This window comes from Bos grunniens, chromosome 7 (genome assembly GCF_055505025.1).
Source record: "Bos grunniens cultivar Pamir isolate PY7600 chromosome 7, Bosgru_T2T1.0, whole genome shotgun sequence".
NCBI lineage: Eukaryota > Metazoa > Chordata > Mammalia > Artiodactyla > Bovidae > Bos > Bos grunniens.
In genome coordinates this window covers 66,359,653-66,387,445 of record NC_141171.1, presented here as the reverse complement: position 1 = coordinate 66,387,445, position 27,793 = coordinate 66,359,653, and the positions used below count along the sequence as shown (strand labels likewise).

The following is a 27,793-nucleotide window of genomic DNA, read 5'->3' as shown; positions in this document are numbered from 1 at the left end:
AAACAAGAAAAATATGCCATATAATGCAAACACAATGGGAGGCAATTTAAAAATGTTTGTTAAAAGAATTATGGATGGGTGGATTTGATTAATAAATGACTATTATCAGACAAATCATTTTTAATGAAAAGTGTATTTGGTCAAGATGACTAAAGAATGGCAGGTTGAAGGATGGCAAGTTGCTTGTGTTGAATTGTGGTTAAGAGCAAGGTTCCTTAAGATCCCGCTCCATACCCTGACCCACCATTTACCAGCTACACTACCTTTGACAGGTTGCTTAGCCCCCATTTTTCTAATCTGTAAACGTGACCAACGCTTACTTCCTTGGGTTCACTGTAGCTTAAATGACCAAGTGCCTGGAAAAGCCTTGGCACAGTGCCCAATGTAGAATTAAGCTGTTTATACACAGAAGGTGTCACTACTAAGATGAATAAAAGTAAAACAAAATGGAAGGTCTCAGCAGCCTCTACCTCATGGCACAATTACAAACATTGAGAAAATGTTTTGTACCCAGAAGTATGTAAACACATGAGGGATTTTTTATTACAATTATTATTAGGAAGAATAATGAACTGAATAGACGACTGTTACTGGAACTAGCACAAACGCCACGAGGCATTTCTTCAATTGGGATGTGTATCTGCACACAAGTGCTTGAGAAAGGTATGCTGCTGCTGCCAAGTCGCTTCAGTCGTGTCCGACTCTGTGCGACCCCATAGACGGCAGCCCACCAGGCTCCCCCGTCCCTGGGATTCTCCAGGCAAGAACACTGGAGTGGGTTGCCATTTCCTTCTCCAATGCATGAAAGTGAAAAGTGAAAGTGAAGCCACTCAGTCGTGTCCGACTCTTAGAGACCCCATGGACCGCAGCCCACCAGGCTCCTCCATCCATGGGATTTTCCAGGCAAGAGTACTGGAGTGGGGTGCCATTGCCTTCTCCATGAGAAAGGTATAGGCTGGCTTAATTAAAGGATAATTTCTGTTGTTGCTCTGAGTGTAGAAAGTCAGAGAGAGGATGTTTAAAAGAGAGGCTAAAGTAATGTGTGGAGAATTTAATTGATACTCTAAAGGTGTTGATTGTAAATATGCTCAGGAGGTAGATAAGTTCACGCTGTTTTATGGCAGGAGGGTTTTTTATTGGTAATTTCATGCAATTGTGAAATTGGAAGGAGCACCGGGCCAGAGGTTTTCTATGTATTCAGCAGAGAGGGTTTCCCACTTCTCAATCTTGAGGAGTGACTCCCTCTGGGAGCCACTGGCCGTGACCTTCCATTTTCTGGGTGAAGTTTTCTCTGAAGGGGACAAGAGAAGGAAACAAAGTTCTTCAGGAGAGAGGGCCTGTGGGCTGTTTTCCCAAGCTTGTTCCCACATTCCCAAGGGTGGCCATGCCTATAAGCCTGTGTTTCTTAGGGTTCTTTCAGATACTGACATCAGACATCCCCAGGGTAGCCACGCTGGAGGAAAAGGTGATCTTCCTGTGGTGAGTCACCATGAACTGACAAGACCCAAAACAGAGCACTTCAGCACCAAAGGTGCTGGCCTCGTCCTCTTCGTGCACAGGCTCCATTCCCACTTGCGCTCCGTCGCCCTCTCCCACGGGTTTCCCAGCCTCTCTACTCATTTCCTTATGCAGCTGTTGCATTGTCTCCCAGGAGACCGGCTCCTCCGCTCCTTCACAAAGGTGGCCAAGATAACTGCATCCAGCCCCTAAGCTCAAGTTCAAAGACTCCATAAGAACAATTAGAATGCTGGAACTTTCCAGGGAATTTTCACAGAAGAGTCATAGGATGAGTACATATTCTAGTAGGTATCTACAGCACTGAGGTATGGAAGATAAGATATTTTTAATTTCTAGAGATAAGGGCCAGCTACTGGCTAAATGTTAACAAATATAGAGAATATTTACCTGTGGCTTCCTCCTTACTCAACCTCAATGGTGCCAAGAGATACGTGTTGCTCCCAATCCAAAGACCATTTCCACGTGCATCAGAGCAGACAAGGCGGCACAGCTGGAACTGACCCCCCAAGTTCTCCTCTACTAATGACTCAGTGTGGCCTCCCTCCTTTTCATGTTGAATTAAAGGGGGACCTTGCAGAGTGCACCTTAAAGTGAAGATGAAAAGACTCATATGATGTCGTCAGGAGCTGGTTATTTCTGCTTTGTTCTAAAGCCGAAGACAGAAACTGAGGATCTTACCATGGCAAAGTATAGTCATCCCATGCAAAATAAATTGGATTAAATGCCAACTGTGTTGTTAATGGATTTTTATAATGACCCCTCCCTTCAGTGGCCTCACACGCCAAAGGCTGTCTTCCCATGCTATAGCTAGCAACTGAGGCTCAGAGGATGGCGTGGTTTCCCAAAGCCAAGCGATAAGTAAATGGCAGAGCTGATAACAAAATTCACAGCTTCTCATTGATAATTCTGTTGTCCTTTAGCTATATTCTTTTGCTTCCCCATAGGCAAGCTATTTGTTATTTTTCTCTTTGCCTCTCCAGAGTGCCTTCTACCCTTCTCCATCCTGCTTTGTGTCCTGGGAGGATGCCTTTACTGATTAATAAAGTGAGTTAATGAGAGACGCCAGAAATCAGAGAGTAAGACCAGAGTTTATTTTCTGAATTCCTTACTATATTTCTTCCTCCAAACTCCTGTAGTTCTTTTCTTCCTTTGACCTTTCAAAGCTAAGAGTGGTACCATTTTTTTGAACTCAGGTGCTGCATCATCCTTGTTGGTTTCCCTCAGCCCTTGCCTCTATTTAACTCCCTTAGCCTTTTGGTGCATCCCATCCTTTTCCTGCCTATGATTCATCAGCAAAGTAATAGTGTACCTTAATCTCCCCCACTGCTGTGTCACTGATGATTATGGAGATTTTTTTTAATTAATCTATTTATTTTAATTGGAGGCTAATTACTTTACAGTATTGTAGTGATTTTTGCCATACATTGACATGAATCAGCCATGGGTGTACATGTGCTCCCCATCCTGAACCCCTTTCCCACCTCCCTCCCCATCCCATCCCTCTGGGTCATCCCAGTACACCAGCCCTGAGCACCCTGTCTCATGCATTGAACCTGGACCGGAGATCTGTTTCACATATGATAAAATACATGTTTCAATGCTATTCTCTCAAATCATCCCACCCTCGCCTTCTCCCACAGAGTCCGAAAGACTGTTCTATACATCTGTGTCTCTTTTGCTGTCTGACATATAGGGTCATCATTACCATCTTTCCAAATTCCATATAGATGCATGATGCTTTTGAACTGTGGTGTTGGAGAAGACTCTTGAGAGTCCCTGGGACTGCAAGGAGATCCAACCAGTCCATCCTAAAGGAGACCAGTCCTGGGTGTTCATTGGAAGGACTGATGCTGAGGCTGAAACTCCAATACTTTGGCCACCTCATGCGAAGAATTGACTCATTGGAAAAGACTCTGATGCTGGGAGGGATTAGGGACAGGAGGAGAAGGGGACGACAGAGGATGAGATGGCTGGATGGCATCACCAACTTGATGCACATGAATTTGGGTGAATTTGGGGAGCTGGTGATGGATAGGGAGGCCTGGTGTGCTGCAATTCATGGGGTTGCAAAGAGTCAGACATGACTGAGCGACTGAACTGAACTGAACTGAAACTGTATTGGTGTTTTTCTTTCTGACTTACTTCACTCTGTATAATAGGCTCCAGTTTCATCTACCTCATTAGAACTGATTCACACACATTCTTTTTAATGGCTGAGTAATATTCCATTGTGTACATGTACCACAGCTTTCTTATCCATTCATTGGCCACTGGACATCTAGGCTACTTCCATGTCCTGGCTATTGTAAACAGCGCTGCAATGAACACTGGGGTACACGTGTCTCTTTCAATTCTGGTTTCCTCAGTGTGTATGCCTAGCAGTGGGATTGCTGGGTCGTATGGCAGTTCTGTTTCCAGTTTTTTAAGGAATCTCCACACTGTTCTCCATAGTGGCTGTACTAGTTTGCATTCCCACCAACAGTGTAAGAGGGTTCCCTTTTCTCTGCACCCTCTCCAGCATTTATTGTTTGTAGATTTTTTGATAGCAGCCATTCTGACCAGCGTGAGATGGTACCTCATTGTGGTTTTGATTTGCATTTCTCTGATAATGAGTGATGTTGAGCATCTTTTCATGTGTTTGTTATCCATCTGTATGTCTTCTTTGGAGAAATGTCTGTTTAGCTCTTTGGCCCATTTTTTGATTGGGTCGTTTATTTTTCTGGAATTGAGCTTCAGGAATTGCTTGTATATTTTTGAGATTAATTCTTTGTCAGTTGCTTCATTTGCTATTATTTCCTCCCAATTCTGAAGGCTGTCTTTTCATCTTGCTTATAGTTTCCTTCGTTGTACAAAAGCTTTTAAGGTTAATTAGGTCCCATTTGTTTATTTTTGCTTTTACTTCCATTCCTCTGGGAGGTGGGTCATAGAGGATCCTGCTGTGATCTATGTCAGAGAGTGTTTTGCCGATGTTTTCCTCTAGGAGTTTTATAGTTTCTGGTCTTACGTTTAGATCTTTAATCCATTTTGAGTTTATTTTTGTGTATGGTGTTAGAAAGTGTTCTAGTTTCATTCTTTTACAAGTGGTTGACTAATTTTCCCAGCACCACTTGTTAAAGAGATTGTTTTTTCTCCATTGTATATTCTTGCCTCCTTTGTCAAAGATAAGGTATCCATAGGCGCGTGGATTTATCTCTGGGCTTTCTGTTTTGTTCCATTGATCTATATTTCTGTCTTTGCGCCAGTACCATACTGTTTTGATGACTGTAGCCTTAAAAATATGGAATGCTTCACGAATTTGCATGTCATCCTTGCGCAGGGGCCATGCTAATCTCTGTGTCGTTCCAATTTTAGTATATGTGCTGCCGAAGTGAGCACGGAGATACTGTTTTATTGTCTAAATAATAACCTTTGAGAGGAATAGATTTTACTTGCAACTCACTGTCCACAAATACTCTTTGGATCTTAGTCAAACGGTACAAGTGTTTTTCCATACTGTATTCTGGTTTCTCTCCATCCTACCAAAGGCAATGTCCTTTGTTGGTCTGAGTCTCAACTGGCAGTCTGGCAGCTGAACTCAGTGCCACAGTGTCCGTCTTTTCCATGTGGGATCACCCCTATTTCTTCACACAGGCAGCTCAAAAGAAGACTTGATATTGAAAGGGGGCCATATATTGGCGGACATACGGGTAAAAAACTGGGATTGAGAGAAACATAATGAAGAAACAGAAATGAAGAGACCTCAGTAAACAGTACATAGAACTACAAACCACATAGCCACACGAGATGGTCCTTTCTATACTGCTGGTGGATAGGCAGGAATTGTTTCTGAACTTCAGCAGGCTGTTTATTTTCCTATCTATTTTATTCTGCAGGCAGCTAAATACAGAGAGTGGTTTATTTAAAAGTTGAGTATTTTGAAACACCGATGTAAAGAACTTTTAAATGGGTCACCATATTCCTCTCTCTTCACCCATATATACATACATAATAAGTTAACATTCCCCATGCAAATGACTCTATATTGCTATTTTGGTGTTTACTGATCCCTGTCAGCCAACTGTGCCCAAAACACTAGCAACAGTCATTCCCCAAATGACAAATTCACTCCATCAGAGCAGCTTTTCTATGTCTCCTGACAGCCCCAGGATCTAGCACAGGACCCAGCACACAGCAGGCATCCAAGGAAATGTTTTGAGATAAAATTGGAAGACTGCAGGATTTTGGAAAGTGCTAGAACAGTAGCATTGTGTCAGAGACAGAAGAGGAGAAAGATGGAGGCGGTTCTGAGAGAACGGCAATGCAGGATCCTGCCATCAGACTGAGGCTTCTATCTTGTCTTGCTTTCCTGCTCTTCATACACTCCGGGAAGAGCTGTTTCCTCAGAATCTGCCACGCTCTCCCAGAGCTGGCCAAACATGGCTGCTTTCCTAAATCTAACTGTAAATGAGCATGAGCACAGGCAGTTCAGCTCGAGTTGTGTCTGCCCGCACCGAGAAACGCCTCACAATCAAAGAAGGTAGGCTTCTAATTTTTCTCAGAGGAGGGCATGATGTGGAACAGGCTGAGAGGGTGGCTCCCACTGGAATCCATTCCTTCACAGCAACAAGTCTCACACCTGAAGGGCTGTAACAAAAGACACCTCAGCCCTTCTTGCCAGTTAGCACCTTATTGCTTCCTGGGTGACTGAGAGACCCAAAAATATTAATAGTTTCTAGTCACTGTTTCGAGTTTCCACAAGGAATTCAGAATGTTGCTGAAGGTAAAATATTCAGCTCTCCAAAAAGCCAGGCAGCAAGGTGAATTCTCTTCTGCTGCAGTACCGTGTCTTATTTTATTCTCTCTGGCACAGCCTATGGACAGCACCACCCCAATCACACACTGCCAACTCCCCCACTACACCCTCTGGTAGAAATTTTAGGCACAGTCACACCACAGAATCCTTCTTTATACCTGACACTTCTTAATCCTCTAAATCTGGAGATTTTACCTCAAGCAAATTCAAAACACATTTTCTGAGTTCAAGAGCTAAGACCTAGAGAAAATGTTAAACAGAATTGGTTGTGTTGGGTCTCAGAGGGGGGTTCCCCCAAATTTGCCTAAATAGCATATTGGTTTTTTTGAGTTAAAATTACTTAAGAAAAAGTCAATGTAAGAGGACACTCTGACCATCCTCTCTGTCTCCCTAAAGCAGCAAATTAATCTCCCTTGTGAAATGTGCCCTCTTTGCAGCTGGAGGTAAAAGGAAACCGTTATCACCAGAGATACGGAGTTCTAGCCTACCAGCATATAAGCAAATCTAGTTGACTTCTTTCATTCACTACCCCAAGTCCATATTCTGCTTGGATTCCTCACTAATTGAGCTGCTGCTAAGTCGCTTCAGTCATGTCCGACTCTGTGCTACCCCAGAGATGACAGCCCACCAGGCTCCCCCATCCCTGGGATTCTCCAGGCAAGAACACTGGAGTGGGTTGCCATTTCCTTCTCCAATGCATGAAAGTGAAAAGTGAAAGTGAAGTCGCTCAGTCGTGTCTGACTCTTAGCGACCACATGGACTGCAGCCTACCAGGCTCCTCAGTCCATGGGATTTTCCAGGCAAGAGTACTGGAGTGGGGTGCCACTAACTGAGCACTCAAAACCTAAATCACTTTGTTTTCCCCAAAAAGCATGAAGCCTGCCTGCTTTGGCCACTTCTTAGGTCCCATTTCTATAAGACCTACCTGTACACAAGTTAAAACGTGCTTCTTTTTCTCCTGTCAATCTGTCTTGTTTCCATTTTATTATTATTCCTACCACAAGAATTCAAGAGGGGTAGAAGCAACAATTTCCCCTTCCTGTCAGTCCTTATCCTCCAGGAACTAACAATCTAGCATTTGACCTTCATTTATTTTCCCTTCTAAAAAGGATTGAGGTGGCTTACAAAATCATAAATGCTACAATAAGGGAAAATAAAGCTTAGAATAAGTTGGTGAAGAAATCAGGAGAGAAATTAAGACAAGAAGCATAAGTGAAGCTAGAAATGAAGTCAGCACCTACATATCAGGCTATAAGATCCTGAACACTTGCTAGGTGTGATCTCCAATGTGACTGCAAGATTTCTAGCAGACAGGATACACAGTCTAATCAAGGAGACAAGCCAGGTCTCAAAGTAACTATGAAGATAAAAGTTGTGAGCTCTGGGGACAGGTCTCCTGGATTCTAAATCCCAGCTTCCAGGTATGTGATCTAAGGCTGGGTCCCCAACCTCCAGGATCTAATTCCTGATGATCTGAGCTGGAGCTGATGTAATAATAACAGAAATAAAGTGCACAATAAACATAATGTGCTTGAATCATTCCAAAACCATCCCCCCCGCCCCCACCCCCAGTCCATGGAAAAATTGTCTTCCATGAAACCAGTCCTTGGTGACAAAAAGGTTGGGGACTGCTGATCTAAGGGAAATCATTCAACTTCTCTAAATTGCAATCTATGTGTCATCTGGGAATAACAGTACCAACTCCAGAGGGTTATATGAGGGATCAAAGAATTTATGTCCGTAGGAATGTAAAGCATTCCATTATACAGCAAGTGCTCCACAAGCCTTGGTTAGTACAAGACAGAGTATGACAAGTACTGCAACAGAAGTTCAAGTTCACTGTTACAATGGCACAGAAGGAAAAGATTGATTTGGGTTGAAGACAGGGGAGGGGCATAGATTGGGTATCGCTTTGTCGTGGTGACAGTAACAAAATGGAATGGAAGAAAGACTTTGGCTAGTCAAAGGAAGGAAATGGCAAAGTTTAAGCACAAGGACCAGTACACGTGTTAAAATGGGAAAGGACAGCAGGTGTTCAAGGACCAGTGTGTGTCAGAGAATCTAGAAATCAATTAGTTTTCTATCATCCCTGTATTAGTCCAGAAACATATGACAGCAAGTGATGGAAACCCATACAAACCAGCTCAAGGAAACCAAAAGATGGGTTGTATTATTTCTAACACTCGGAACTCAGGGGCAGCTTCAGACACAACTGGATCCAGGACCTCGAAAAGCATATTATCAGAATTCATCTCAGCTCCACTTTCCTCTATGTTGAATTTCTTCTCAGGCAGGAAAACTATCCAGATAGTCCAAGTGTCCATCTACCCAATCTCAGGCCCATGGAAATGTCCATATAACCATCATTTAGGAAGTAAGTGAGGGTCTGGGGAGTACTTTAGAAAGTGCTCCTGTTCTTCTTCTGGGTACCAGGCAGGATTCTTCTTCCATAGCTCCCTTTGAAATAAAAGGCTGCCACAAGACTGACGATAGACAAAGAAATAAGAGTGGATGTGGCCTTTCCACATCCAGGTGGGATCTTTAGGAGGCAGCCATGTCCCCTCCCCTTGCCATGATGATTATAGTCCTTCCAGTCAAAGAGGACTGTCACTGTGGGTCACGAATGAGAACTGAGCTCACCTTCTGTGAACACACAACTAAAGTGCGGAGCATTTCTGCTGTATTAAATCACTGGGTTTTAGAACTTGTTGGCTACCACAGTATAGCCTATCCTATCCTAATAAAGAAAGAATCCCTAGTGGGATCTGTATTGGGGTTCTGCAGAGAAATAGAACTAATACTGTAGGGGAAGGGAGAGAGAGACAGAGATTTTAAGGAACTGGTTCACACAACGGCAGAGACTGTCAAGTCCAAAATCTTCAGGGTGAGCCTGGAGACCCAGGAGAGCCAAAGGTGTAAGGTCCAAAGTCTGTATGCCCACAGAATTCCTTTTTGCTCAGCAGAGATCAGTTGTTTTATGAAGGCCTTCAATGACTGGATGAAGCCCACTCACTTGTGGAAGAATTTACCCAGAGTCCACTGATTTCAATGTCAACCATGTTCAAAAAACACCCTTACAGAAATATCCAAGGTTATGTTTGACCAAACATCTCGGTTCCATGTCCCAGTCAAGTTAACACATGAAATTAACCATCACAGGATCTCCTCCACCCAGTTGGAGTGACCAAGTGCTGTTAAGGCCTTTGCAGGAACTTGGTCAGAATTTCCCTTCTGAGGGAAATTATAAAGGAACTCATGATATAAGCCTTAAAGAAAAGCTTCCTGTCTGCTCTCTCAGATCATCCCACTGATTCTCTCTAGAGAAAAAGCTTGTGCATCTCACTTTCAGCACTGTTTTGCTTGGTAACCGAGACATCAGATTCTGTTTGTCCCATCCTGGTTTAAGCCTGTGTGCCTTCCCTCAAGCCACATCTCCTAAAAAAACCCTAGTCTCCTTCAATACTCCTTTCTTCCACAGATCCATATGGCCTAGCCAAAATAAAGGGCAAGAAATAGTGACTTGAACCCTGGGGCCAGATAGAGTCACACAAATCCCCAGGAACTGGTTACCCTGAACCTATTTGACAAAATTTCTTTTAAACTATGAGTCATTGGCAGGTTTGGTTCTTCAGAGCTCCTCATGAGCTCATGAATCACCTTTTAATCTCTGTTATATAACAGAGGCAAATTTTCAGAACTTTCATGGCTTTAACCAGGAAATAGCTTCAAGGTGTTTGTGAAAATGAACTGGTATGAGGCGCGGGCCAATTGTAAAACATACAGATAGACCAGTACAAGGGAGTTGTCAGTATTTCCGGCCCAGCAGGGAGAAAAAAAAAAACTCTTACCAAAATTATAAAAGTAGGCAACATTACCTTTGCTGGCCCAAAGCCTCAACTTTCTGAGCTCCTCAGTTCTCTGCAGGCACTATCTCCCTCACCTCTGCTACTATCTGACAAGTCAAAAACTTCACACAGGTCACCCTCTTGCTGTTTTTCAAGGCACCCACTCATCACCTCATGCCCTTCTCCCAGGTGGCTAGCAAAGAATTGTGTGGTTTGACCAATTCATTCATATCACAATATTCAGTTCAGTTCAGTTGCTCAGTCATGTCTGACTCTTTGTGACCCCATGAATCGCAGCACTCCAGGCCTCCCTGTCCATCACCAACTCCCGGAGTTCACTCAAATTCATGTCCATCGAGTCAGTGATGCCATCCAGCCATCTCATCCTCTGTCACCCCCTTTTCTTCCTGCCCCCAATCCCTCCCATCATCAGAGTCTTTTCCAATGAGTCAACTCTTCTCATGAGGTGGCCAAAGTACTGGAGTTTCAGCTTTAGCATCATTCCTTCCAAAGAAATCCCAGGGCTGATCTCCTTCAAAATGGACTGATTGGATCTCCTTGCAGTCCAAGGGACTCTCAAGAGTCTTCTCCAAAACCATAGTTCAAAAGCATCAATTCTTCGGCGCTCAGCTTTCTTCACAGTCCATCTCTCACATCCATACATGACCACTGTAAAAACCATAGCCTTGACTAGACAGACCTTTGTTGGCAAAGTAATGTCTCTGCTTTATATTAGTTACTGATAAAAGCCTGACTGTACAGACAGGAAGACAAACACTGTATAATATAACTTATGTGGAATTTAAAAAATACAACTAGTTAATAAAACAAAAAAGAAGCAGGCTCACAGATGTGGAGAACTGACTAGTGGACACCAGTTCAGAGAGAGAAGGAAGGAGGGGAAATACAGGGTAGGGGTTTAAGAGTACAACATTTTAGGCATAAAATAAGCTACAAGCATATATAGTACAACATGGGGAATATAGACAAAACTGTATAACTATAAATGAAATATAATCTTTTAAAATTGTAAATCACTATTGGTAGCTCTGATCGTAAAGAATCCTTCTGCAACACTGGAGACCTGGATTCAATCCCTGGGTCAGAAAGATCCCTAGAGAAGAAAATGGCTACCCACTGCAGTATTCTTACCTGGAGAATTCCATGGACAGAGGAGCCTGATGGGCTACAGTCCATGAGGTTGCAAAGAGTTAAACATGACTGAGCAACTAACACTTTCACACACATATTGTACACTTATAACAATATTGTACACAACTATACTTCAACTGAAAAAATTAATCACAATAAAACAAAAACTCTGCTCAAGAGAAAAATAGGAGTTTCTCTAAAAACTTTCTCAAAGATATTTGAAAGTTAAAAGAGGTTTCTTTCAGGTATCAGTCCTTATCAAAATAAGCTAAAAACTGTGACATGCTTTTCATTTCCTCTGTCACCATTAACAAAGCCCTGGATTCTCCATGATTTTCTAGGCCAAATCTTATACAGATGCATGAATACAGCTTTGTGCTTTTAGACAATTACCACTCGAGAGAACCTGACATTCCCCACTACTCTTCTATGTAGCCTGTGTCTTTGTGCTAAAAAAAATGGGACATCCTCTTCCACCATCATCTGTTTTTCCCTACCCTCACCCTTGAGGGGTGGAGTGGACCTGGAAACAAAAATTGCAATGTCACATGGTGAGGACAATAAAAATGATGGGAATGAAGCACTGGAGACAGAGGCAGGAGAACTACCTCGGCCCAAATGGCACTGTCCCCACAAAACTCTTACATTTACTTTAAATGCAAAGTAGTCTACAGCAAATTATTACTATTCAAAAAAGAAGTCATTCAACAAGAATCCAGGCTGCCATACTGCACAAATCCAAAAGATATCACTCACAATTATCCAAGTGAATGGTACCCCCTAGAGTTGTGCAACAGAGCAATGCTGTCAGGAGGATACATACTCCCTGACATGTCTCAACTTTGGATACACTTATGCATGCTACATGCTAAGTTGCCTCTGTTGTATCTGACTCTTTGTGACCCTATGGACTGTAGCCCTCCAGGCTCTTCTGTCCATGGAATTCTCCAGGCAAGAATATTGGAGTGGGTTGCCATGTCCTCCTCCAAGGGATCGTCCCAACTCAGGGATCGATCCTGGGTATCTTACCTCTCCTGCATTTGCAGGCAGGTTCTTTACCACTAGCATCACCTGTGAAGCCCCAACTAGATACTTGGATACCCTTAGTACCTCCTATGAATCATGTCCATCTCAGTAAAGGAACTGAGTGGCTCTATGACATCAGTCCGTTAATGTTAACCAATATCCTATGACAAAGATTTTGGTTGGAAAACACCATTCACATGTGATTCACCACCTATATCCCAGAAGTTTCTACAATTCTTTTTTACATTCCCAATTTCTCAGCAATTGTTTTAATTCATTGTTTTCCCTAGTGAAAGAGCTTTAACACCTAACTTTCCAGTTTGTGTTCCTGGCACCGTTTTCATAATGTATCCAGTCATACTAGCCAAGCCTTCTGTTCTATCTTTTCCCATCAACCTGTCAAGTTGTCAATTCTGTCTCTGCAAGTTCACTATCATTTGTTTCCACTTCCACACATCTAGGCATCACCTCTCTTACCTGATTATCTATACTGCAAACTCTCCCTTCTCCAATCCTTTCAAAGCACTGTTTCTTTCTTGTAATAAAACCTCAACTCTACTCCTCTATTCAAATACCCTCAATGGCAATTAAGTACAACCCTTCAGCATCATTTGCTTTATCATCCATCATCCCTTTCAGCTACTGTTTTTCAAAATTTGATCCATGGACTATTGATGAGTCCCCAAAATCCCCCAGTGGACCATAAACTGATCTGAAAATCTCACGAGCTAATTTTGATCAATTCCATAGATAACTGTTTTAGCTATGACTTAACGAAGGAGCTTTGTGGGCTACAGTCCACAGGTCGCAAAGAGTCGGACACGACTGAGCAACTTCACTTTCACTTAACATCTTTACAGGAATCTACTAAGCAGGTAAGGGGACCAAAATAAGCTATAATTAACACCACTAAAGAGATCTGAAGGACACTGATTCAGTATTCCATAAGCTGCTTAGCTTCCATGCAACACTGAAAGCAACTACGCATGTGTACATGTGGATTGATGGAGTCCCTTCGAATAGGTGTGGGTGGGTGGAATAGACTGAGGTCCACTGCTAAACAGTATCATTTTTTTTTTTAGTATATGAAACACTATTCTAGGAAGAGTCTAAATTCTAATCAAACTAATATACTATTCTCTAAATAAGCCTGTTTGTTCTCATGACTCTTCACCTTTGTTAACTTAATTCTCTCTGCTTAGGATATCCTTCCTGTATCTGACTGTGTAAATATACCCCTTTTCGTATATTTCATTTCAAAACTCCCATTTCAAAAACTCCCTGCCCCATCAGATATGAGGCTAAAGTCTCTCATGAAGCCCAGGTGGTCCTGGCAAAGCTTCTACTAAACAACTCACCCTATCCTGCATTACTGTTATTCATCTTCTAATAATGCTTCAACTAGAACACAGTCTCCTTGAAGGTAGGTACTGTGCCTAACATTTGCCTCAACAAGAATCTTGCACAGCCTTACGCATAATGACCACTACATGTTTTCTCTCTCTCTCTGTCTCTCTCACACACACACACACACACACACACACACACACACACAGCACTAGTCACAAAGATACAGTCTGTAATAAGTTTTCCTCGGGGTAATAAAAGCTTTATATAGTTGAAGAGTTTGGGAATATAAATGGAACTGTCGAACTGTTCAATGCTCAAAGGTAGTTATCACATATATAATTCCATTATAAAATTAGCAGTGGACAGGATGAAACATTTTAGGAAGGAAATGGTAAAGATATTCAAGCCTGGGGCCTACTGAGAATTATAGTACCAAAAAAAACTTTTACTTCATTTTCCTGAATCTGAAAACTTCTCTGCACAATTGATCCTCGACACCTACCCAGAAGCAATCACACACACGAGTTGCTGCATGGCCAGTTTAGGGAGTCCTCTAAATGTTTTCTCATTATTTGCCTGGGCCTTTAAAATGTCTTACAGAATTAAAACACAAGAATTACACGTTCGTAGTGCACCACCATCTAAAACTATATTCTGAGTCCGAGAAGACAGCTGGGGCATAATAAAAATAATTCTGGTCATAGAATCTCATTGCCAGGGTTTCAAGGTCCAGCCCTGCCCCTTTTCTAGTGGCCTACCTTGGAAAATCATCCTCTCTGAATCTCACCATCCTCATCCTCATGTGAGTGTGTGCTCAGTCGTGTCGGACTCTTTGTGACCCCACGGACTATAGCCAGCCAGGTTTCTCTATCCATGGGATTTCCCATGCAAGAATACTGGAGTGGGTTTCCATTTCCTACTCCAGGGGATTTTCCCAACCCAGGGATGGAACCCACATCTCCTGCAATGGCAGACTTAAGATGGAGATAAAAAGAGCTTACTAACTGAAACACAAGTTTGTGTGACCAGTGCCCATGAAGCCAAACAATACCAAAACACCAGAGTTTGGAACGGTTTATTGAGGGCCATGCAAGGAGATGGGTGACTCATGCCTTAGAAATCCCAAACTCCACAAAAGCTTTTGGCAAACCCCTTGTCTAGGAAAGGTGAGGGAGAGGCATGATTACTTATTGTGAACTTTTTGGTGTCAGATCCTTTGTTCTTAATGTCAGATCATGGTCAGGTAACAATGCTCCTGTAAATCTCCACCAAACAAGTGCTATTCACGGTTACAAGGAAGGGAATGTCACAAGGCACAACTTTCACTCTCCGAGGTCCCAGTCCTGGCTGAGAGGAGGCAGAGATCAGTTGGCAGCGCCCTCAGCACTAGGTCCTCAGACCCTGCCCAGCTGTCATCACTGAAGGAGCCAGGTGCCCAGGATCCAGCTGGCCCTCAGGCTCCTCAGGCCACCCATACAGCGGGGGCAGGTCCTTCAGACTATGTCTCAGGAAGACAGCCACTGCCATTAGGTTACAGAGGCAGGGACTGGGGAGAGATACACCGCCACCTCAAGGCCTGAGCCAAGGCCAGAGAGTAGCCCTGGTGAGGGTTATGGAGCCCTGCAGGACACAGCCCCCAGCCGGGCCCCCCATTTCACCCACTGATCCATGGCCCCCAGAGAGAAGGCCAGGAATCACCTCTTAGCTCATTCTCAGTCTGACAACCACCACTCTGCCAACTGTTTGCTGATTGGACCACTAACAGTCGCTCATTGACAGTTGGTCACTTAGGGGAGGATCCCACTGCAACACCAACCAATGGCTGAGGAGGACCACTGCCAAGTCGCTTCAGTCGTGTCGGGCTCTGTGAGACCCCACAGACGGCAGCCCACCAGGCTCCCCCATCCCTGGGATTCTCCAGGCAAGAATACTGGAGTGGGTTGCCATTTCCTTCTCCAATGCATGAAAAGTGAAAGTGAAGTCGCTCAGTCGTGTCCCACTCTTCACGACCCCATGGACTGCAGCCTACCAGGCTCCTCCATCCATGGGATTTTCCAGGCAAGAGTACTGGAGTGGGGTGCCATCGCCTTCTCCCGCAGGACCACTAACTGGTCACTAGTTGACAGTTGGTCGCTTGGGGGAGGGGCCCACTACGATGCCAACTAGTGGCTGAACATGACTACTAACAGTCCCCTGGTAACCACTGGCTGGTCAGAGAAACCTGGCTGGCTACAGTCCGTGGGGTCACAAAGAGTCCGACACGACTGAGCACACACTCACATGTGGATGAGGACGGTGAGATTCAGAGAGGATGATTTTCCAAGGTAGGCCACTAGAAAAGGGGCAGGGCTGGACCCTGAAACACGGGCAATGAGATTCTATGACCAGAATTATTTTTATTATGCCCCAGCTGTCTTCTCGAACTCAGAATATAGTTTTAGATGGTGGTCCACTACGAATGTGTAATTCTTGTGTTTTAATTCTGTAAGACATTTTAAAGGCACAGGCAAATAATAAGAAAACATTTAGAGGACTTCCTAAACTGGCCAAACTGCTGAGGTAATGGCACACAGCAATGGCCACATCTAAGTGTTGTGCTGGGCTGCGACCTATTACAAGATCACTATGGGTGCTTCAGAGTTTTTCTAAGAATTTATCACAATAATGGATATGGGATGTCTATGTAAGTCAGCAGTCCCCGACCTTTTTGTCATTAGGGACCAGTTTCATGGAAGACAATTTTTCCAGGATCAGGAGAGCAGGGGGGGATAGTTTCAGGATGATTCAAACACATTACATTTACTGTGCACTTTTTTCTATTATTACATTGTGAGATATAATAAAGTAACTAAACAACTCACCATAACGCAGAATCAGTGGAAGCCCTGAATTTGTTTTCCAGCAACTAGACAGTCTCATCTAGGGGTGACGGGTGAGTGATGGGGAGGGGATGAAGCTTTTGCTCGCTCATCCAGCTCACTCGTCCACCACTCACCTCCATCTGTGCAGCCTGGTTCCTAACATAGTACCAGTCTGTGGCCCAGAGGGTGGGGACCCCTGCTGTAAGTGATCAGGTGCACAGGAATTATTTTCTGCTCTGTTACTTAAGAGAAGTTAACCATTTCATCTGATTTTCATACAAGGGCAAAATATGTCTAGTTTTAGTTTGTAATGTGACTTCAGACTGTCTGCAAGGCAGCATGGCTGAGAGTCTGAACTAAAAATTTGATCAGTGAACAGGAGAAAAACAAGCAGGGAAGGGGAAAAAGAATTTACACCTTCAAGTGTACAAGGACACACTTTTGGTTCTGACAGTTAGACACAGCTGCCTTGGTGACTTGTTCGCCCGTCACGTGCACAGGGGCTGCCAAGGTTCCAGCTGAGAACAGAGTCCCCCTGCCCGCCCCCGGATTCATAGCCCCCTCACACAAGCTTCTGCCTGCAGGGAATTCAGCCCCTGTCTCCTAGAAAGCAGTCAGAGATCTCCCAAGGCATTTCTGCCAGCATCGCTACTCACCAAGCAGCAGATGAGTACAATGGCCAGCGTTTCCCCAGCTCAAGAATCAGTGCAGCTAAAACAGCTATTAAATAGTCCCGGCCAGTTTGCCAGGCTGTAAGTTCTTCAGGCCTGGAGGCCTGACTCTGCACTATAGAATGTGATGTCAATGTATATCCCGTCCTAAATAAGGTGATCGTTTTCTCCCAAAAAGGAAGAGTCTGGTCTAAGGGGACAGATATTGTATGTCTATTACCCTCAGTCACCTAAAACCAAAATATGGCTGGGGACATAGAAGCCATTCATTCACTTATTCATTCAACAAATACTTATTAAGCCCTAACTATGTGCTATGTGGGGCTTCCAGGTGGTGCTAGTGGTAAAGAACCTACCTGTCAATGCAGGAGATGTAAGAGATGTGGGTTCGATCCCTGGGTCAGGAAGATCTCCTGGAGGAGGGCATAGCAACCCACTCCAGTATTCTTGCCTGGAGAATCCCATGGACAAAGGAGCCTGTCAGGCTATATACTCCATAGGATCACAGAGAGTCAGACACGATGGCAGCAACTTAGCATGTATGCATGTGCTATGTATTATTTCAGGTAGCAGAAACAAAAAGGAAAAGAACACTACAGCATTTTCTTTCTAGTGTGGGGTGGGGAGCATGTGGGAGACAGAAAGGAGATGAATCAATGCAGGAATAAAATAAGGTCATTCCAGATAATGATAAGGGTCATTAAAAATAATACAGGGCAGCCAGACTTGTCCTCTGTGATGGCCCACACTCTGTCTGTGGAGTGTGCTTCTCTTTGAATCTGAATAAAGCCACTTCATAGCTATCAAAAAAAAAAAAAATGATACGGGGTAATAGAATAGAGATTGCAGAGTGGATGGGGGAATGTTTTTGGTTTGGGGAAAAAGGAAAGGCTCTCAGAATAGGTGACATCAGAGCTAAGCAGCACCAGGATTCAATTGTGCTAATTTATTTTTTGGCCTCACTATGTGGCATGTGGGATCTTAGTTCCCCAACCAGGGATCAAACCTAGGCTCCAGCAGTGAAAGTACCAGGTCTTAACCATTGGACCAGCAGGGAATTCCCTCAACTGGGAGGGGAAGAGCATTCTGAACAGAATGGGGGACACGCCCCTGTGTGAGACTCCAGCCCATCCATTTGAAGGGCATATTTCACTCATAATGCTTCCATGATGGAGTTTCAATACATCCAGAATCATGGTACCAGTATTCCGCTAATCCTCTGGAACCCAGAAGCAATTCTGTGGTAGATCGACAACTGAGCTGGATAGTTATTTTGCTTCTTCAACATGGGGTGTACCTTTTTCATTCTTTTTTCACAAAAGAAGCTCTTCTCACTCTGTCTTAGAAGAGTGAGAAAATACGGTATGTGTGTCTATATATATGTGTTTTACACATACGTGTCTATGTGTATAGATATACAGATACCCAAACACAGTTCAGTAAGTCCCCTACATAAGAACCTTCAAGTTGCAAACTTCCAAAGATGTGAATGTATGTGCCAGCCCCTGAATGCCAGCTGTTGTACTATAATGCTGTACTTCTCAAAGCACTGTACTATAAGATTAAAAATATTTCATTTTGTGTGTTTATTTTTATGTACATATTAACTGTGTAAAAAGTATTATAAACCTATTACCATACAGTATTATATGGCCGATTGTATTAACTAGGTATCTAGGCTAACATTTTTCAACTTAAGAATGTGCTCTTCAGATTTGAACTCATTTGTACCTAGGGAACTTACTGTAATTTAGGCCCAGCTTCTAGGCATGCCTGTGAAAGTTAGGATTGCCCATAAAAATTGTGTGTGAGGAAACCCAGAGGAAAAAGCTTGGGAAATGGAATATGATGTCTCTTGATGATCTTGATACCCTTGAGCCTATCCACAACCTCATACCCAACCCCCAGGCTTGGACAAGGACTTGGGTCTGAGCAGCCTGGAGCAGACAGAAGCATGAAAAGGGGGTTTAAGAGGTATATGTGACTGAACAGTGAAGAAGCTGGCTTAAAACCCAACACTCAAAAGCAGATCATGGCATCCAGCCCCATGACTTCATGAAAAATAGATGGGGAAACAATGGAAACAGTGAGAGACTTTACTTTCTTGGGCTCCCAAATCACTGCAGATGGTGATTGCAGCCATGAAATTAAAAGATGCTTGCTCCTTGGAAGAAAAGTTATGACCAACTTAGACAGCATATTAAAAAGCAGAGACATTACTTTAACAACAAAGGTCTGTATAGTCAAAGCTATGGTTTTTCCAGTGGTCACATATGGATGTGAGAGTTGGACCATAAAGAAAGCTGAGAGCTAAAGAATTGATGCTCTTGAACTATGCTGTTGGAGAAGACTCTTGAGTGTCCCTTAGACAGCAAGGAGATCAAACCAGTCAATCCTAAAGGAAATCAACCCCGAATATTCATTGGAAGGACTGATGCTGAAGCTGAAACTCCAATACTTTGGCCACCTGATGCTAAGAACTAACTCATTGGAAAAAACCCTGATGCTGGTAAAGATTGAAGGCAGGAGGAGAAGGGGACCACAGAGGTAGGGATGGTTGGATGGCATCACTGACTCAACAGACATGAGTTTGAGTAAGCTCCAGGAGTTGGTGATGGACAGGAAGCCTGGCGTGCTGCAGTCCATGGGGTCGCAAAGAGTCAGACACAACTAAGTGACTGAACTGAACTGAACCATATGCAGCTTAGCAAGGGAACAGGACATTTCAGGCAGAGAACACACTCCTGCTTATGTACAGTGAGGGTTTGCACATTTCAGGACCTCAACAGAAAGCCTCTTCCTAAGCAATCTGTATCGTGTGTGTTCCCCCACCCCCACCCCCGCGCACTGGAAAGTTCCTAAGGCCAGGGCTTCTGGATGTTAGTATACTGCCTGGAATATAATAGATTCATGATAAACTTTTGTTGAATTTGCTCCATTCTTACTAAGGTCACAATCAGTAATGGCAAAAGATGGACATCAGTGAGGACTGTGAAGACAAGCACACACACGAGGGTTTATTTACAAGCACTTCAGGCACTTCTTCTTACCTTCAGACCTCAAAATACACAGGAGCAAATTATGTGAGTTAGGAGAGTGTCAAGAGGCAACACAATGTAGGCAATTACCACTAACTGCCTCCCCTTGGATCGCAGCTGAAGCAGCCTGCAGATGCAAACAACCCAATTTCAGGAGGCATTTTAGGTGCTTGGGAAGGCCATCGCGATTTCTATGGTCGAATTAACAGATCATTTGAAGCTGTTAAGGAAATCATTTTGTTTGAGGATATATTCTAAACTTAGTCCCAGGTGGATGCTGTATTCAAAACCAAAACCAGGCTAAGAACCTGGCTCTGTCTACCTTAATTTCCTCAACAGTTACTGCTGGGCTCACCACCCTACTTGGAAATTCAAGAAATATTAATACCCATGTTCTACTCAATAACTCCAACGCCTCGAGCTGTAGCTCTGAGGTCCCTGCTGAGAAGATAAAACTATTTTTTTGAACAAAGCAAATTCACTACTGCAACTGGCTTTGCATAGGCAGTCTCCTAGGTACTCCTGAGATGTACTCAGGAGATCTTCTGGAGGAATTTGACCTTGGTCACTGTGTGGAACCAACAGTTTTTCTTCCATCTACAGTGTGATTTTCTTAATTTACTTGCAACCCACTGAGTGCATAACCAGACAAAGATGAGCCCTCCTGAGGTTGGCATACCAACTCACATTGGCAGATGCCAACCGCAACTGAGAGTGTTCAAATTCAACAAGGACTTCAAAGTTTTAACAATGGTTTCTAAAAGTTACTATTAAAAACAAGAGCTTTATTAAAAAGAAATAAAAGTTCTTGTCATTGGGGGAAAAATGAGCTTTGATAGGGAGTTTGGGATGGACATGTACACACTGCTATATTTAAAATGGTAACCAATAAGGACCTACTGGACAACACAGGGAACTCTGCTCAGAGTTATGTGGCAGCCTGGATGGAAGGGGAGGTTGGGGGAGAATGAATACATGTATATATATGACTGAGTCCCTTCATTGTTCACCTGAAACTGTAACAACATTGCTAACTGGCTATACCCAAATACAAAATAAAAACTTACAGGTAAAAATAAAAAATGCAAGCTTTAGGCATAGAGCATGGGTACAGGCCCCCACTGAGAAAGGAAGAGGCAAACGTTCAATACTTCCACTGATGATGCGATCCTTCCATCAATCCATGAAGCTGGTGCCCATGTGTGCTGTCTTTCCATCTCACACACACTTACACAATTAATTTTAATAAAATGGAGCTAACAGTATGATCTTCCCTCTAGGTTCAAATTGTGGCTCTACCACTGGTTGTCTACTTGGCCAAGTTTCGTGATTCTGCCAAGCCTCGGTTTCTTCACCAGGAAATGAGCATAAGGATGCTTGCCCAACCAGAGTAGGTGAACAGATCATTAAATGAGAAAATGTAAAATCCTTAGCTGTACCTGGCATTCCGTAAAGACTCTGCAAATGTTCACAGCTTAAGAGGGACCAAACAGAACCCTATAAAATTCCTTCCCATGGCCTGAGTAAAGTTGACTTGGGTAGCTGGTGATGGGCCACGTATAAAACACCTGGTGATTCCAAGAAACAGCTGGGTGGGGTTTGTGGATGAGAGTCGGAGCCAGTGATGCACTGGTTGTCACTATGGAGATGACCTCACAAGAGCCATAGGCTGACGAGTCTGAGAATGTACACCCACCCAGTAGGTACCAGTACATCTGAGCCCAGTGACTGCACCACATATCCTCGAGCTAGTCCTGTAGCAGTTTTCTCCTGTGACACTGCCAGTTACAAAAGAAAGGACTAAGAACCTGCCCTGTCCTCAAGAACTCCTCCAGGAAGATTTCTGATTCCCTTCTTTCCAAAGATACTGCCACCACCTCCTGATCATCCAGGTTCCTGGCATGTCCACCTCACAGTCAACACAGAAAGGAGCACAGTGGTTACAGCCACCAGCTCTGGAGAACACATGCCCAGCTCAAGTCCCAGTTGTGCTGCCTTCTGGCTGAAGGACCCTGGGCAAGACAACTTTCCTGTACCTTGAGTCCTCATCTATCTGTTAACAAGGAGAGAATGGCTAGTGTTTTCTTCCTAAGGTGCTGCAAGGATTTAAGCAAGATCGAGAACAGAACACCTTTAACTTTCTACTGAGATGAGCAATCGTCACCGTGGTTACTGCTTGTTGATCCCATCAGTGCCAGGGTGCAGGGGAAGGGGCCCAGGTTCACCCACCCTTAGCGGCCGAATCAGTCAGTGTGAATGGACAGGGCACAACCTTCAAAATCGCCCTTCCTGCGGCTTCAGCAAGACAAACAGGGAAAGGCCCTTGTGCCTGCCAAAACTTTGCCTGGTAAATAATTGATGTCCCGCCGTGTGTTCTTTTATTCAGAAACGCCTTTGAAGTTCGCCCTCGCCCTTGCCGCAGGGAGACTGGGGGAGGCGGGCCAGGGGGATGGAAGGGAAGGAGCCACAGAAGGGGAATGGGCAGTGTGCGATCCAGAAGACAGAAAAACTAAAGCCATTTTTGGTATCTGTTAAGGTGTGGAGTCATTAACTATAACTTTTTATCAAGAGAAGATTCCCAGCAGCCAAGCACCAAAAAGGGAAGATAGGGATTATACAAACACAATTCTTAAGAACACCTGTGAGTGCTGGTCCACCAGCTCACTCCTGGGGAGGTGACAGTTGGCAAAAACAATCAACAGCAGGCAGGAGTTTACCTGGGCAAGAGCAGCCAGCCCAGCCTCACAGGGACTAATTATGAAAATATGATTACAATGGATTAGTAATCTTGTCAATCAGAGCCACATGCCAGGGAGTACCTGGCCGAGGCTTGAAATGCCACAGTACAAATGCCAGAGGATTTCGTGCTGTGGGCATTTTTTGTGGGGTATGGGGGTACAAAATGTTCCTCCCTGGGAGGGAGGGCCTTAGGGTCCCGGGGATGAACAAGTCCAGAGAAGGCACTAAGAGGCCCATGGAGAGGAGTGGTCAGGATGCACTACCAGATACCTCCAGCGTGCCCCAGCTGGGAACTCTGCACAGCATCCTCTTACTGCCACCCCTTAGAACTGGCCGAAAACTGGTTCCTTGTTTTGCATAAGCCTGAAAGACAGTATTGTCTTCCTGCAGCAGTCAAGGGAAGGCAAATAGAGGTTAAGAAATGATATGGGTAGAAATACTAACGACAGCTACTCTTCCCTGACACATAGAAATAGGTCTTGCCAGGTTTCCAGCAGTTTTGTCTTCACCTCATTTAATCCTTACAAAAGCCTGTAAGATAAGAATTACTTCCTTACCAAAAAAGTAGAAGCTCATAGATGTTGTCTATGACTTGGCCCATGTCATATCACAAGAAAAACAGATCATCTGAACTCCAGGGTTTATTTTCATAATTGCCAGTGTCTACTGTTGATTGCCAAATGGAACTCCAAACCAACGTTCCTCAGTCATCTTTCCTGCAGTTACAGAAGCATCCTCCACACCACAGTGCAATCAAGGAATCAGGGAGGTAGCAGTGTCTGGAGTACAAGATACTGAACTGTGCATCAGAAGACTTACGTTTCTCAACACCATTAAGTGAAAGTGAAGTCACTCAGTCATGTCCGACTCTTTGCAACCCCATGGACTATAGCCTACCACGCTCCTCTGTCCATGGGATTTTCCAGGTGAGAGTACTGGAGTGGGTTGCCATTTCCTTCTCCAGAGGATCTTCCTGACCCAGGGATTGAACCCTGGTCTCCCGCATTATAGACTGACACTTTACCATCTGAGCCATCAGGGAAGTCCTTATGTTTCTCAACACAATTACAAGCTACTTTTAAAGGTTCATTTGCCAATGCAGGAAGATGCAGGAGATGCAGGTTCGATCCCTGGGTTGGAAAGATCCCTGGAAGAGGAAAAGGCAACCCACTCCAGTAGTCTTGCCTGGAGAATCCCATGGACAGAGGAGCCTGGCAGACTACAGTCCATGGGGCTGCAGCGAGTTGGACACGACTGAGAACACACTTTTAAAAGAGTCTTTACCATGTCTGTCACTGTATTAAATGCTTTGGTTACTTTTGGCATTGAAACTTCAAAGTAAAGGTACAAACTTAGTATTATTCTATTTTATAGATGAGAAAATGGAATCTCAGTAAAGGTAGATAACTGCCCATATGCTATAGAAGTGGTAAGAGTCAAGAGCAGTAATTCCAAACCAGGTTGTTCTGATCCCCAGCCTTGGCTTCTTATGACCACTCTCTGTGTGAGAGGCATGTGAGTGTTTTAAATCCTCATCAACCTTGGTCGTGACCCTGCATGCAGAGCACAGGGCTAGAGACTAATCCATCTGTACTTTGCTTCCCCTGCTGGACACAATAACATTTGTTAAGTGTCTGTACTGAGTCATCACCAGGAAAAGTGACCTGAGGTGGGAGGAGATTAAATTCTGTCCAGATTCATAGGATTATTATTACCAAGGAAAATTCTAGAGTGACCTAAATTTCATTCATACTGTCAATATGAAACAGAGTAAAGGAAACATCTGTTTTCCAGCTTAGGATATGAAGAAATGAAGGCATGCTCAGATAAATTTACCAGAAAAGGGGAATGTTTTACAATGTATCCTGTCATTGTCATGAATAAAAATGTGGGCTAATAAAAAGAAAAAAATGAAAGGTGTTTTTGTAACCCTGTGATAGAAAAAAAAAAAGGCATGGGAATTAGGCTGCCACATTCACTATGCTCTACTCTGTCAGAGCTCTTGCTGTCCACTGCTATTTTTATTTGGATGGTTCACAGTTTTCCACCACTCATCTGTGAGTGAGGGCTCAATTTCTAACTGACGTCTTGTGTTCTTCTCCATTCCCAGCATCAAGCAGAGAGCTGATGTGGTGCTGAGCATATCCTCAGCCCAGTTTTGTTTTATGGATCCCCTCTAGCTAATCCTGGTGGCAGCAGAGAGATAAACTGAAAGATCACTTCACTTCCTTTTAAGGCTTATCATTCCACAGTTCTGGGGAAAATGGATATAAGTGATGGATAGGAGGCATTCAGGCTTCCCAGGGGGCTTAGTGGTAAAAGAATCTGCCTGTCAATGCAGGAGACACAGGAGATTCCAGTTCAGTTCCTAGGTTGGGAAGATCCCCTGGAGGAGGAAATGGCAACCCACTCCAGTATTCCTGCCTGGAGAATCCCGTGGACAGAGGAGCCTGGTGGGCTACAGTCCATGGGATCACAAAGAGTTAGACACAACTGACCACGCATGCACAGGAGGCATTCACTCCTCCAACTTATATTCACACTCACTGACCAGAAAGAAACAAGTCTCTAAAAAGCTTTTTTAATTAGTACAACATGCTATGTGCACGTAAGTCTTTTGCGGGGGGGAGGTGTATGACAATGTCAGGAACTGATGGGTAGCATGAGCCATCCTGAGAAAGCATCCACACATGAAATACACAAAGGCATGGAAGCATATTCCTAAGCCACTGACAGATTCCCCCGTTTCAATGATACCATCCCCCAGCGCACTGCAAACCGCCAAGACTGAAGGAGAGCTCCTATAAAGAGGGCTGAGGAATGCAAAACCAGCACTGTGTATGTCAAGCATGTGAATCCCAGGAACTACATGTGGAGTTTGCTGACAAGCTCTGGAGAGGCACAAAGACGTCCATCTCTCAAAAACAGCCTTGAGCATCCACGTCTTCACCATGAAGAGCAGCTGATAGGCCTTGAATATATGATTCATATTATGAGCCTCACTATTTATACACCTCCTCCTAAGCCTGCAGGGTAAAACCAGTGTCTAGGGGGAGGGAAGGGGAACAAGAAAATCCTTACGAGAGCTGAATCATCCTTTTGAAATATGCTGGTCACTCCTTATTCAGACAGCACCTTCAAGAACAAGGCCATTTTGAGAGAGAACCCTCAGTTCTGATGAGATGAAAGCCACACTGTACTTTTAGGTCAGAGGAAACTGCTAAGGAGTTTTCCTACTGGTGCTCACAGCGCTTGACAGTTCCCTCCAGGAGAAGGCCTCTGAGGCCTCCCTCCGCACAATGACTTCAAGTCTCTGCCTAAGAACATCCCCACTGACTAGGCAAGGATGTTCCCCTCATTGTCCTCACAATGGGAAAGTCATCCTCTTTCTTGTCTCCCAAGAATGCCAGGTGTGGTCAGGCCATCGTGCCTCAGTTCAGGCCTTTAGTATCCCCTGGACTTCTCTCTCCAATCCAGGAAAAGCTCAGTTCTCCCTTGAAACTGTATCAAGCACTTCCTCCTCCAAGAAGTCTTTCCCAAATGTCTCAATCTATACACTCTCTTTCCTCTCCAAGTTATTCTCTAGGACCTAAATCTAATGGGCTTCCCTTTGCTAACAGTTTCCTATATCCATGTATTTGATCAATCCAAAGAAATAAGAAAATCAGTAATTATTGAGCACTTACCACATTTTGAGACATTAAGCTAAACCCTTTATAAATACTTATCATATTTAATCCTTAAAGCCAAGCCCTGTGTAGCACCTACTATTATGCCCCATGTTGCGGATGAGGAAAATTGAGGCACATTTGAATGAAATCTTGCTCAGTATCACGCCACCAAACATGAATCCAGGTATATTTGACTACAGATCCTGTGATTTTAACCCTCAAAGTAGCCATAGCCTGAAAAATCTCCTGGATCTCACAGACCCTTATACTGATGTATATTTCATTCATTTTCAGTGAAAGAAATTGTAGTGACAAAAATTTGACTTATGACTTCTCAGTGTTATTCACTTACTGAGCATTTATCATTTGCCAAGCACAGTGTTCTTGCCTGGAGAATCCCAGGGAAGGGGGAGCCTGGTGGGCTGCCGTCTGTGGGGTCGCACAGAGTGGGACATGACTGAAGCGACTTAGCAGCAGCAGTGCTAGGTGCTAGGGATAAAATGATGAACAGACATATCCCCTGCTTAAGAAGCTCAGAGTCATAAAGCAGAGGCTCTATAACTTTTGGGATTAAATTACCACAAACACAAGCCAATGACTGGTAGCTTCAACCAGGTATGCATGAAATGGTCACTCTGCTCAAAGAAGTATTAAATTGTGAAGAGAATACTGGACTGATACATAAGGGCCCCGAGGTTTCCCCAGGCTGCCAATAATTTGCTATATGCCATCTAGCGAGCAATATGTCATCAATCTGTTCATAAATAAAATTGAGAGCCTGAGCCACATCTGTGAATACACAACTTGGCCCATCACCAGAATCACCTGCTCAGTGATTTTCATTCTACTGCCAAACAAGTACCTGATGAACATGAAATGGAGCAGGACCCTGTGGGGCTCTCCCAGGTACAAATCCTGTCTAGGTCCCCCATATACTGTTCATAGGAAATAGGCTGCATTCAGCTTCCTTGACCTTCCCTAAGTTCCAAAGGGCAGATTCAAACAGTTGCTTATCAGGAAAGGAAAGGAATGCAGAAGCAAAGGTTTCCATATGAACTAAATGAAGTAATGTATATGAAAGACTTGGCACCATGCCCCCAGATTGTAAGCCACAGCTATGAGGAAGGGAC

The 27,793-nt window shown here is 43.9% G+C and overlaps 2 long non-coding RNA genes and 1 other non-coding gene across 6 annotated transcripts in view; all 3 read right to left on the bottom strand.

The window, feature by feature from the left end:
* The window catches only part of LOC147369747 (uncharacterized), a 438,283-nt gene that overhangs the window by 363,265 nt on the left and 47,225 nt on the right, over positions 1-27,793 (bottom strand). The gene's annotated exons all lie outside the window — the stretch shown is intronic.
* LOC147369748 (uncharacterized) lies at positions 1,114-8,888 on the bottom strand. Its single transcript, XR_015167864.1, has 2 exons — positions 1,906-8,888; positions 1,114-1,291 (listed from the first exon to the last, which is right to left on the bottom strand). It is a non-coding gene; the product is annotated as an uncharacterized LOC147369748 (long non-coding RNA).
* LOC147369749 (U6 spliceosomal RNA) lies at positions 4,790-4,893 on the bottom strand. The gene has a single exon (XR_015168714.1). It is a non-coding gene; the product is annotated as a U6 spliceosomal RNA (small nuclear RNA).